Source organism: Aedes aegypti, chromosome 1 (genome assembly GCF_002204515.2).
Source record: "Aedes aegypti strain LVP_AGWG chromosome 1, AaegL5.0 Primary Assembly, whole genome shotgun sequence".
NCBI lineage: Eukaryota > Metazoa > Arthropoda > Insecta > Diptera > Culicidae > Aedes > Aedes aegypti.
The window spans coordinates 43,873,363-43,887,288 of NC_035107.1; the positions used below are offsets into that span (position 1 = coordinate 43,873,363).

At 38.3% G+C, this 13,926-nt stretch overlaps 1 protein-coding gene across 2 annotated transcripts in view; it reads left to right on the plus strand.

Annotated features, from left to right (window-relative positions):
* The window catches only part of LOC5579017 (protein msta), a 46,618-nt gene that overhangs the window by 17,095 nt on the left and 15,597 nt on the right, over positions 1-13,926 (plus strand). The window lies entirely within an intron of this gene.

The window sequence follows — 13,926 nt, forward strand, 5'->3', positions numbered from 1 at the left end:
GCATCTTACCGTATTCTCAATCCGTCGTATCGTTTTCAACTCCGTCGCAATCAGTTTCCAGATTCGTCTCACAACTTACGGCTCACTGTGATGTATTGGGTGATTAAAACACAACATATCAACGCTATAATAGAATGTTTTACTAGAATATATAGATCTACGGGCATCTCCCTCCATTCCTTCAGCATGGTGGAATATACTAATTTCCTTTAAAATTAATTGTTCGTCATCAAAATTCAGCCCAAACGTATGATCACAAATCCTTTTGACCGTACAATTATGGCATTTGCTCACAGTACAGCGAAAACAACACAATCAAAGGAACCGTATTTTTACGTCGACCGTCGCGCACACAATTGATGCGCACAAGCTTTTTTTCTCAGTACGACGGATTGAACTTTGTTTACATTCTCAATTATACGCGGTGGTTGAGGAAATTTCGTAAAATTTGGTGATTTATTGAAGTTTTACGGCGTGTGATTGGAATGAAATCCTTCAATGAAGAAGTACGAAGGTTTTCCATTGTGAAAATAAGTGCCCGGCGAAGTAAGTCCGACTTATGAAACAATACTCATTACATAGACAGATATAATTTCATAAGAAACTGTTTTTGGTTATCATACGCATTGATCATTGGCTTCCATAAGACAATCTAATGGAGTACGATTTTCTTAACAATTTCATACGAAAATCTTATGAAACACGTGGAGCGATAGTAATAACATAATATTCATGATAGAGATTCATAAGCGCGCGTATGATAATGATTAGTAACACTTGTGAAAAATAGTCGACTTCCTATCGAAAAACACGTAAGAATTTCATACGAATTTCTTATGGAATAAAGACATAAGAAGCATCTAATGAGATTCATAAGAAAAACTTGTGAACTTCCATCGATCATTGCGTTCATAATATAAATGGGTATAATATCATTAGATACTCTTATGAAGGATCATAGATATCAATTATGGAACTCTACACGACCATTATGTATTTAGAGAATCGCTCTTTGAATTAAGGAAAATAAAGATATTCATAAGATCTCTAATGATAACGACAAGAATTTCTTGTGAATATCGGACGTTTTGTATTTCATAAGAATCTTATGAAAGAGAGAAAACCAGTCAAAAATCAATTCACAAGCGTTCTCTTATGAAATTCGTACGCAATTTCTGGCTCAGTATAGTGGAACATTTAAAGTTTGATACGGCGAATAGTAGCGCTTACGACGATGTAGAACGAAACCCTATGGTAGGGCCCGGAATTTCATTAAATGGTACTTTAGAATGATATGACAGTTAACATGTACATCTGGTGTTATCGATGATAGTTGGCGTAAATGATTATACGTATTTTCAGTGCGCATCGTACCTTCGTGCTGTGCGTACACGAATTCTCTCTGCTCTTGGAAGTTTTCTTAAAAACTACCTAAAGCAATAAAACAGTACTTTTCAGTGCTAAAATTAAAAACGGTACTTTTTAGTGCTACTTAAACAGTACTTTTCAGTACTATTTTTTCTACTATTGATCCCTTTACGATCCTTGTTTGGACTCGTGCCTTCGATTTTTCGTTGGACCCGTTGGCGAAAGCTAGCGGTGGTAATCCTTCTTGGACACCGTCTAGGGAAAAAACCTCTCAAAGGTCACGTCTTTCTCGTTTATTAACTAAACATGGTATCAACAACTAACAAAAGGAAGGGTGAATCTCTGAATTCACTACTTCCTTCCAAAAAAGTGGGTTTTAAAACTGTCACTACACGTGGCAAGAATGGAAGAATGCGAAGTTTCTTCCAAGGGTGAAATGAATAATTGTATCGAAATGAGCAATCAGTTCGATGCTCTAGACAAATTTTCCTAACACCAAATCGAAGCAGCCTCTAGCCCAGGCTCTTTGATTCAAGTGAGGAAGCAAAGAGTGCCGCCTATCGTGGTCAGTTGTTCCGAATTTTAGGGATTTAGGCAGGGGATCTTGAACTCCATTAGGGGAATCAAGGTTTCCTTCCAAATCACAAAGAAAGGCGACTGTCGCGTTTTGCCGGAAACTCTCAAAGATCGCGAACAAGAAACATCTTGAAGATAAGAAGCACAATTTTTTTACTTATGACGACAAAACTGAACGTTTGTTCAAAGTTGTCTTGAAAGGTCTCTCAAGTGACTATAAGTCACCTGAAGAGATCAAAAATGATATAAATGGTTTACTTGGATTTTCCCCAGTCCAAGTAATCATTATGAAAAAGAGAACCCAATCTGGCATTGTTCGGAAAGGGCTTTCTCAAGAATTTTATTTAGTTCACTTTAACAAAAAATAACTAAATAATATTAAAGCTTTAGAAAAAGCAAAACTTATGTTCGATGTCCGTGTGACATGGGAACATTTCCAGAAACCTGGAGGAAATTACCAGAACCCCACTCAGTGCCGTCGTTGCCAAAAGTGGGGTCATGGTACAAAAAATTGTCGCATGGATGCTAAATGCATGATTTGTGGAGGTTCTTCTCACGCTAAGGACGTCTGTCCAGTGAAGGAAGATACCACCAAGGTCATATGCTCTAATTGCGGGGATAATCATAAGTCAAATTTTTGGAATTGCCCTTCACGCAAAAGAGTCATTGAGGCTCGTGCCAGGCAGATGAGAGATAATATCTGTTGCGATAACGGTCGTTTCCGGAATTTCCCTGGTAGAGTATCGAACAATGCTCATTTTTCAGTTAACGATCGCTTGATTAGGAATCATACCCATCAGGAAGTTCATAATCATGCTCATTAACAAACTAATTTTGTTCGAATCTTTCAAATTCAAATGTATCTACCCACGGTAAATCCTTTGCCGATATCGTAGCAGGTGATTTGAACTCCTCCCCTATTCGTACTATGAGTACCCATTCTACTTGTTTCAAATCAAATGGAAAAAAAACCCTACCGCCACAGGTAACTCCTACTCCACTTCTTCGTCTACCGAAAATTCTAATGGGAAATTATCAGATAATGTACCCACTTCAAGTGATATGTCTGCCTCTGATTTTAATTTTCTAACTGAACAATTGAATCTAATGATTGATGCAATGTTCAAGGCCACCACTATGACTGATGCAGTCCAAGTAGGTGTAAAATTTACAAATCAAATTGTTATTGGATTACGTTTTTCTAATGGATCTAAACAATAATTTAGTAAAGAGGATGAGCTGTTTAATTTTCTTACAGCTAATAACGTGCATATAGCAGTTATTACTGAAACGTATTTGAAACCTGGATCTGAACTCAAAAGAGATCCTAACTTTTTTGTTTATCGTAATGATCGACTTGATGGAGCATGTGGGGGAGTTGCAATCATCATTCGTAGGCGCATAAAACATCGATTGTATTCGTCATTTGAAGCTAAAGTTTTTGAGACTTTAGGTGTTTCTGTTGAAACACAGCTTGGTAAATATACTTTCATAGCTGCTTATTTGCCTTTTCAATACTCTGGACAGCAAGTTAATTTGCTCCAAACTGACTTGCGTAAATTGGCTCGCAATAAGTCAAATTTTGTTTGTCATTGGTGACTTCAATGCCAAACATCGGTCATGGAATAATTCTCAAAGTAATTCCATTGGCAGAATTTTATTTGATGAGTGCTCTTCAGGATATTTCTCAATTCAATACTCTGATAGCCCTACATGTTTTTCCTCTTCTAGAAATCCATCTACTATTGACTTGGTCTTAATCGACTCTAGTCATCTTTGTAGCCAATTAGTTACTCTTGCTGATTTTGATTCTGATCATGCCCCTGTTACATTTCAAATATCCCATGAAGCGATTCTCAATCCTATCAGCCCCACTTTCAATTATATTTACGAGCCAACTGGAATATATATGAAACGTATGTTGACTCTAATCTTGATGTTAACATTTCTTTCGAAACTAAACTTGATATCGACCATGCTCTTGAAACTTTAACAAATTCCATTGTTGAAGCCAGGAGCATTGCAATTCCAAAATGTGAAGTAAAATTTGAATCCGTGATTATAGACGATGATCTTAAACTCTTGATCCGTCTTAAAAACGTGAGGAGAAGGCAATTTCAACGCACTCGTGATCCTGCTATGAAAATTATATAGCAGGATTTGCAGAAAGAAATCAAGAAACATTTTGCAGATTTAAGAAACAAAAATTTTGAAAATAAAATTTCTCAATTGGATCCTGGCTCTAAGCCCTTTTGGAAATTATCTAAAATCTTGAAAAAACCTCAGAAGCCAATACCGGCATTGAAAGAGGAAAATAAATAATTGCTAACTAATTACGAAAAAATAAATAAAAACTTGCTATGTAGTTTGAAAGTGCGCACAATTTTAATTTAGGACTTCCTAGTCCAATTTAAAATCAAGTTACTCAAGACTTCGAAAATATTCTCAATCAAGAGAACGTTTTCGAAAATGCCTTGGAGACTGATTTGGAAGAAGTAAGAACTGGGGATTTTTTTTTTATTTCCGTACAAAGTGGGCCGAAGGGTTTCAGATTTTCATGAAACTTTTTCCACAGGCAGGGCTCATCAATATATGAATAAAAAAAATTGAGAAAAATTCAGGGTCGCCTATTATCCCGGAAAAATCAGTTCCATTTTCATTGTTTTCCTCTGACACTACTAACTTTGAAGAATCATAACTCAAGAACGAAGCATCGTAGAAACAAAGTTTTTTTTATGAAAATGAAAGCAAATTTTCTCAGGAATAAAAAAAAACATTAACTGGAAACAGTTTGATAAAAAATCTTTGTTTTTCCGATGCTTCGATTAAAATATGGGTTTTCAAAGAAAAGGCTTATATGGTCATTTTCCACAAAATTGGCCATAACTCAAAAACGAAAAAAAAATACCATTTCAAAAATTTCAGCGATTAAAGCTTATAAAATTAACTTCTCAAAAATATGTTTTTGGAAATTTTCCACGAGTTGGAGCATAGTTTTTCCGGCTTTTCTTTACGAATTTTCTTTACGGTGGAAAATTTTGTGGAAAACTTTTTCCAGTTAATATTTTTTTTATTCCTGAGAAAATTTTCTTTAATTTTCATAAAAAAAAACTTTGTTTCTACGATGCTTCGTTCTTGAGTTATGGTTTTCCAAAATAAGTAGTGTCAGAGGAAAACAAAAAAATAAAACTGAGTTTTCCGGAAAATAAACGACCTGATTTTTTCTCAATTTTTTTTATTCATATATTGATGAGCCCTGCCTGTGGAAAAAGTTTCATGAAAATCTGAAACCCTTCGGCCCACTTTGTACGGAAATAAAAAAAAAATCTCATGCTAGCAGTTCGGAATGAGATTCAGTTGCAGTTAAGACAGTCTCCTCTCTGCCATGGTGTAGCTTTGTAGAAATTGTACTTCGTCATAACGCCACAGTAATCCAGTCTCGAAGTCTTTACGTTGTACCGTTGTACTTTCCAGAATCTCCCTTGACAAACGCCGCTTTCATCTCCCTCCAGTGTTTGTGGAGTCCAATGACTTTCCACTTTCCTCCGTGAAGAAACTTTATACTAGCTCATGAATTCCTTTAAGTTCCTCGCACTCGAAAATGTGAGACGACGGTGATTCAGGTCCAACCTAGTTTTGTTTTCGTAGCGACAGGTTCTCGTGCACCGTACTCTCTTCTTCGCAGAGGAAGAGAGAGACGAATGTTGTCCATCCCTATAATCGTTGGAACCGCTTGCTTGTAGACCTCAATCGGAAATCCTTCCAAATACATATGGTGTCTTACTAGCTCGCTATATTGCCTCAGTAGAGCCAAACCTTCTACGGTACGAACTTCGTCCAACACGAACTTTGTATCACTCGATAAACCAGAGATTAGTAAACTATCTTGCTGTGATGCGGCCTTTCTTCGTTTGATGTTTGCAGTCCAAATGATGCACAGCGGACGTACTTCTCAGACGATATGCATATATTGATATTTGTGTCTCTTCCCCGTAGAGCGTGACCGGGATGATGCCAAATAGGATCGTACTCTGGCGATGCAGAGAAACGACCGCTGGTGCACTGGCTCCGGAACGTGAAGACTCCTCCGGCTGACCCGGATGTAACAACGTATTATGCGGCATAATTTATGCCCTTTAGAACAATACCCAACTTGACACACACTCTATTGTCTACTAGCTTACCTCCGACCACGGAACGGAAGGGTAACTTAGAGCAAATGAACCTTATGAAATGTGATGACATTCGTGTTCGAAAATTCAAATAATTTTATTTTGGGTTTCACCTATTTCATTTTAATCGTGTGATAAAACGTCAAATCATCTGGTATAAAAGTTGCGTCATTATTGTCACAGCCGATTCCGTGTATTACGGTTTATTACATCAGACTATATTTTTAATTTAAGCGTCACTAATGCTGATCGCAATGCTGTTCCATATTATATGGCCAGTATGACTAAAACAACGCATTGGCAATGCACAAGTGCAGTTCAATTCACCAAGCTCATGTTTGAAACAAATTTAAAATTGTACGACACGTTTGTTTCAAACTTGAATCGATGTGAAATTGAAATAGAACTTTGTTCCAAATTTGTCCGATAGTGTTCGGGTATTCCAAAAACAATTGTTAACCTGGATGTTGAATCATTTTTGCGGTAAATATATTCATAAATCTTAGATGTATACTGACGGGGTTGGTGGTCTGATGGCTACCGCTTCTGCTTCATAATAAGCAGAAGGTCCTGGGTTCAATCCCAGGCCCGTCCCTTTCCTCGTACAAATAGTTGTATATCTCTCACTTGCTTCTATCTTCCATTCTAAATCAATCACACTCAAACTATTTGCTATGAGCAAACGCTAGAACCCGATACGGACAAGAAACCGTTTCCCTAACGCTTCCATTCTTCCACGCGCATGCCTTTACTTACGCCTGATACATAGGCAGTCTGCTAACCACAAAAGCAAATTTCTCTGCCATGCCTTTGCCCCAAACCATACACTCCCGCATGTACTGGCGTAGATGCAGTGGTATATACGGTCTACGTGGGAGCCAGTATAATGCATCATCAATTCCTCCCCCTTCCCCACATTGGTCTGCATTCTGACGTGGCAGGCACCATTGTCGCTAAAAATAGATCACCAGCACTTATACACTGAGGATGCCTGTTAGTCCCAAGCAGTCATTCGGTTGGTTCCTTGTGTAAGTGCAGCTGATCTGGCGATACTGGAGTAGCATCCACGGGCGGCCAATCAAGCTCAAGCTCAATCTTAGATGTATACTTTTCAGTATTATTTTTCTACTTGTGATACCTTAACGAATCATTGTTAGGATCCGTGCCTTCGATTTTTCGTTGGACTCATTAGTGAAAGCTAGCGGTGTCAATCCTTCTTGGACACTGTCTTGGGAAAAAAACCTCTTAAGTACAGCGGGATTTTAAACTTGCACTAAATGCGGCAAAAATCATGTAAGAAAGGACGTTTCTCAGAAATGCGCGCTTTCTTCCAAGGGTGAAATGGTTAATGGGCAGCGTCCATTTAAAACGTTACCGTAAAATTGTCAATTTTCGACATCTTCCCCCTCCTTCCGTAACACTTTTTACATGACAAAAACATAATTTTTGTATGAGCCGTAACACTTGAGCCTACCCAAATAACAAGAAACTCAAGCTTTAGAAAATGCTAGACTTATGTTCGATGTCCGTGTGACATGGGAACAATTCCAAAAACCTGGAGGTATTTTTCAGAACCCCACTAATTGCCGTCAAAGCCAACAGTAGGGTCATGGTACAAAACATTGCCGCATGGATGCCTAATGCTTGATTTGTGGAGGTTCTTCTCACGCTAAGGACGTCTGTCCTGTGAATGAAGATACCAAAAAGTTTGTTCGAGGGCAACCATAAGTCTAACTTTTGAGATTGTCCGTCGTGCAAACGAATCGTTGAGGCTCTTTCCAGGCAGATGAACGGTAACATTTTTTTTTAGCCGGGATTCCCCAGGAAGAATCTCCAATACTCATTTTTCAGTCAACGATCACTTGCTTTAGAATCATACACATCAAGTAAATTATAATCATGCTCATTAAAAAGATAATTTTCTTTTGGGTAGCCCTTCGAATCTGCTAATTTCGAATGGATTTGCCCCAAGAAACTCCTATGCCGACATTGTAGCAGGAAGTTTCAGCCCCTTCCCTTGAAATTGTATTCCTACCGATAACCGTCCTAATTGTTTCAAACCATATGGAAAAACCCTGCCGCCGCAGGCAACTATAGGAGTCCGTCTCTTCATTAACGGATAATCCCAAAAAAATATATTAGAAAAAGCAAATACTTCTAGTAAAATGTCTCCCTCTGATTTTGATTTTTTTACTGAACAATTGAATCAAATGATTGATGCAATGTTCAAAACCCCCACAATGGCTGAAGCAGTCCAAGTTAGTTCAAATTAACTAATAACATTGTTATTGAATTACGTTTTTTTTTTCTAATGGATCCAATTTTTTTTTTAATATTTTGAATTGAAATGCTCATTATAGAATGGTTAAGAGGACGAGCTGTATAATTTCCAATGGATAATAACACACATATAGCAGTTATTACTGAAACCTATTTGAAACCTTATTACAAACTCAAAAGAGATCCAAACATTTTTAATTATCGTTATGATCGACTCGATGGAGCATGTGAATTTGCAATCACCACCAAATATGTGTATAAAACATCTACTTTTTCGTCATTTGAAACCAAAGTTTTTGAAACTTTGGGTATTTCTGTTGAAACATAGTTTGGTAAATATACTTTCATAGCTGCCTTTTTGCCTTTTCATTCACAATGCACTAGGAAGATGCAAAGGACAATATATTTACACGATCTTCAACCTCGGCTCCGAAGCCCAAATTTTCATTTTAATTTTTCTTTACGGATTATTGGAATCGAACTGTTCCCTGTTTTTGGTATAGTTATACCAGCTCAACAACGTCAACAATTGAGCTCTCTCCGAGTGGTGTCACGAACACAAACGCAGAGTTGATAGTGGAAAATATCCCCTTTTGAATTTGCCGGGGACAGCTGACCTTTGTTTATGTTTTCCATTACAACTGTCGAATAGTATTCGTGATATGTAACGTGTATTTACACGATTGCAAAAACCACTACGGAATCGTACCGAATCTGATCCAACAATAACCACGGATGAAACGAAATAATAGGTTGGTTTGTTATGAACGAGATGGTGACGTCATTATTGTCTTCAAGCAGCGTCTTATTCCGGAATGAGATTTGCGTTCACATATGAGATTTATTTTAATATATATCGCTTGGCTCGCTTGTATCACGGATTTGTACGTATTGCCGACAAGCGAAGAAGCCGTGTTGATCACCTGCCCCTTTGACAAGTATCCGCACGAGTATCGTTTTGTACCGTTCGATTCTTTATCAAGTAGGAGTTGATGACGTCATGTTTAATTAATGAAATATTGTGATACTTCTTTATGCACATACTATTCCGTTTGTGATTATTTGCTCAATGCTGAAAACATAAATCAAAGCACAATTATTTTTTTTTTGTTTGTTGATATTTGGCAGATCTAATTGAGAATAATGTTTTGACATATTGAAGTCAAAAAATTCAAATTTCGAGTTATCTAGTAACATTAAGGAAACGAAATAGTGCGGTATTCAGTAATAATATATGTTGCCCCGTGACGTCATTAGTCATTGAATATTTGGGCATCCTAGTATATCCGAAGTAAAATGCTGACTCAATTCAACAGAATTTCCTCTTAAGTAGGTCCATTGAACATACTTATATTGATTATTTTTAAACCACCATCTTCTCCAATGGTAATATATTTTGTATGAAAATCTGAAATTAATTATGACGCACGTAAGTAGTCTCACTTTTCCCTCTCTCACCTGGACCTCTTACATAATCATAATCACGGAAATCATGAAACCCCAAAAATAAGTTCTTGAAATCCAAATTTGAGCTAAACGCGTTTAGTTTTTACCACCCGTTGGGCTGTTTTGCCTCTCTCGCAACAGCAATGTTCTCAAAAAACGGAGAGAGACACGTCGATTCAGCGATGAATGTCCGTGAAATAAGACAAAATTTGGTTTTTAAAGTTTATCTAATTTTAAGTTGTTTTAACCCACTACGGAGACTTCATACGCTAACGTTGGGTAGAAAATACTGAGTTGGCCATTTTAGATATGGACCAATGCACGAGTTCATTAAGGCGAAGTAGGCCGTCATTGAAATTTGTACGTGTCGTTGATGATTGTTGATAATTCATCTCACGACTTCGAATCAAAAAAAAAATCAGTTGGTTTTCCAATGACACAGCTGCAAAAGTATCAGCATACTTTATGCATGTTAGCACGTACAGTGATACATTTTCAAGTCAATATAAACTATCAAGACTGAGTTTTATCACTTTGAAATGCAAGCTGAAAAATCATCATTGTGGCCAAAACGAATGACGGGCTACTAAGCCTTAAATTAACCTGTTATCATAGCCACAATACAGCACCACTCAAATGTCAAATAGTGAACTCGTGCATTGGTCAATTGCCAAGCGAAAACTACCTACTGAGAGCTATATGCCAGTTTATTCAAATCTAAGTTATCCACAATTTAACTGAACGGAAGTAAAATTTAATTTGTTTTAGTAGCCCGTGTAACGTGTAACAAGTAGAGATTTTTAAAGCAATAAACAATTTGGAAAATTACAACGCAACGACTTCTTCAAATAATTCTTTGCACCTTTCGGTTGATACATTCTTGTTTATACTAGGTTGACTAATATGTTGTATAATTCCATATCAATTTACTGTGTAAAATGTGTGCCTTCTACCGCTAGGTGTCGCGACTAACGACTGTTAATTTTCGTCACTTTTTGACTTCAAAGATACACTTCCGTTCCGTGCTCCGACGGTCCCTGACTCGCGAACATCTAGTACGGAATCCGTGTTCAAGAACGCTTTCTCCTTGGAACGCTATCTTTCGCTTCGGTTGGCTCGGTGGACGTCCTGGTCGCACAACTGCTAACATCGCTGGCTGCCGAAATTATCGCAAAGGTGAATTCGCTGAAGGTCCCCCTTCCACACCCCCAGATCGACAAATCCAGCACGCTGCTTGTGAAGTGCGCAGTCTAAATGGATGTTAACCGGCAGCTACTCAACCGACTCGTTTAGCAGCGACCTGGGCCTGCTGGTTTGCTGCTTTCAAGTGTCCTACACGATTTTACACGATGATGCCGAAGTTGACCAATGTTTCCAACCGTTCTGTCTTCGGTGTTGGAACATTTTGCACCTTGTTCAACTTGGTCTGCAGTAGTCTGTCGGAGCTTCCAAAAAACCTCTCGTAGTAAATTGCTTCGAACAGCCTCCAGCGCATTGCCCTTGGAGCACCCATGCAGGTTCATGAGCTTTTCTGCATCTGATAGCCACACACTTCCGTCGAGTTTCGGTAGCTACTCATGAAAAGCGGCCAATCCTCGGGGTATCCGTGAACACTAGTAGCTCCTTCGGAACTACTTGGCTTGCAGCCAGCTAATGCTGAAATTGGCACCATGCAGCTGGGACTGGTAGGGTTGAAACGATAGCGATCTGTGCTCAGTGGTTCACAAAGGAACCATGAAATTCAGGAGGCGACCCAAGGGGTGTTGTGAAACATGTTGCTGCTATGGTGGAAATGGCGTCGTGATAAGCTGCCGTGTTTGCATCCGACTTTACTCCGCCACAGATCTTGAATGACGAACCTGGAATTCCTCATGAGATTCCACCAGGAGTTTCTCTAAGGATTCCTTAAAAAGTACTTCTAGGGATTTCATCAGGAGAACTTCAAAAGTTATTGTGAAGATTCCACCATGAACTCTTTCAAAATTTCCTCCAAGGAATCTATCAAGAGTTCCTACAGAGTTTCCTTCAGTATGTCATCTACAGATGAGGAGTTATTTTAGGGAATTAATTAAACACGAGTTCATCCAGGCATTTCATCAAGAGTACTTCTAAAGATTTATTCGTTCGTTTGTCCAGGAGTTCCTTCAGAGTTTTTATCATGAGCACCTCTAGGGATTCCATCGAAAGTTTTCTTGGGATTCCATCTGAAGTACATCTATAAATTCCATCGGATGTTCCTCTAAAGAGTCCATCAAGAGTTCTTCTGGGGATTTCATCAGATGTTCGCCTAAGAATTTCATCAGGAAATCTATCAGAAATACCATCTGGAATTCCTCCAGAGATTCCATCAAGAGTTCCTTCAGGGATTGCACCCGGAATTCATCTAGGGATTCCATCAGGAGTTTCTTTAGCAATTCCATCAGATGTTTCTACAGGGATTCCATCAGGAGCTATTTCTAAGATTCCTCCTAGAATTCCTCCATGGATTCTATCAGGAGTTCCTTTAGGGAATCCACCAGTAGTACCTTAAGGCCATCTATCAGAGTTCTACTGGCGATCCAGTAGATCAGTAAATCATCCAGAGATTTCTTCAAGAGTTCTTTCAGAGATTCCTCGAGGCATTCCATCAGGATTCTTTCTAGGGATATCATAAGGAGTTTTTCTAGGGATTCTTACATGAGTTCCATCAGGAATTGCTCCAGGGAGCTCATTTTGCACCTGGATCTCCTCAAGGGATTTCATCAGGAGTACCTCTAACAATTCCATCAGAGATTTCATCAGCAGTTTCTTCAGAGATTCCATCAGCAATTCTTCCAGGGATTCTATCAGGAGTTGTTATAAGTTCTTGTTGGGATTTCAACAGGAGTTTCCAATGAATTCTATCAGGAGTTCCTTCAGAGATTCCACTTGGAACTCCTACAGGGGTTCTTTCAGAAGTTTCTCTAGGGATTCCATTAAAAGTTCATTCGGATATTGCACCTGGAATTTCCCTAGAGATTAGGAGTTCCATCAGAATTTCTTCTTGGGATTTTATATGGAGTGCAGCCAGACATATTATAAGGAATTCCTTCAAGGTTTTTATAAGAAGTTCCTCTAAGGAACATATCAGAAGATCTTCCAAGGATTACAGCAGGAGTTCCTCCAGGAATTCAATCAGTAGTTCTTCTAAAGATTTTATCAGGCGTTCCTTCAGGGTTTCCGTTAGGAGTTTCATCAGAGATTCTACCTGGAATTTCTACAAGAATTCTATCAAAAGTTTCTCTAATGATACCATCAGGAACTTCTCCAGGGATTGCATCAGAAGTTCTTCCAAGGATTCCATCAGTTTCTTCATATAACTTTCTCGAAGGATTTCAGCAGGAGATTTCATTGGGAGTTCCTGCAGGGGTTCCATCAGAAGTTCTTTCATAGATTCCATTCGAAACACTTCTCAGATTTAATTAAAAAATCCTCCTGTGATTTCATCATGAGCACCTCCTGGGATTGTATCAGAAATTCTTCTAAAGGCTCCTTCAGGAATCCCTCTAGGGTTATTCTGGGTTCCATTAGGCTATTTGTTACGGATTGTTCCCGGAATTCATTAAGGGGTTCTACCCGAATTTTATTCCAGGTGGTTTTTGAGATAATTCTTAAAAACATCCAACTCTTTAAGGTAGTCTTCTCGAAATTCTCTAAGGAATTCCTCCCGGCCTTCTGAAATTCCTAAGCTATTAGTCCTTAACGAATTTCTCCCGGAATATCACCAAGAATTCTCGAGGGTTAAGGTGAAGATGAATCGAAGCCAAAGTTCAAATTTTCAAGAGCACGGATCTGGAGAACCAAGCATACGTTTAAGTTGAAAACTTAATCGATTGGTCACCAGCTGGTTTTTTGCGAGAGAAGTTTTTTAAGGGATTTCACAAGAAATTCTTCTAGGGTTAACACTGGAAATATCACAAGAATTTCCATCAGAAAAAATGACTATTGAGTTTCGTCAGAAGTTGTACTTTAAAATACTTTGAAGGTTTTACTAGGATTTTCCTCCAGGGAATTAAATGATATCTACTCAGAAGATCAAACAAAACATTTCACTGAATGGTTACAG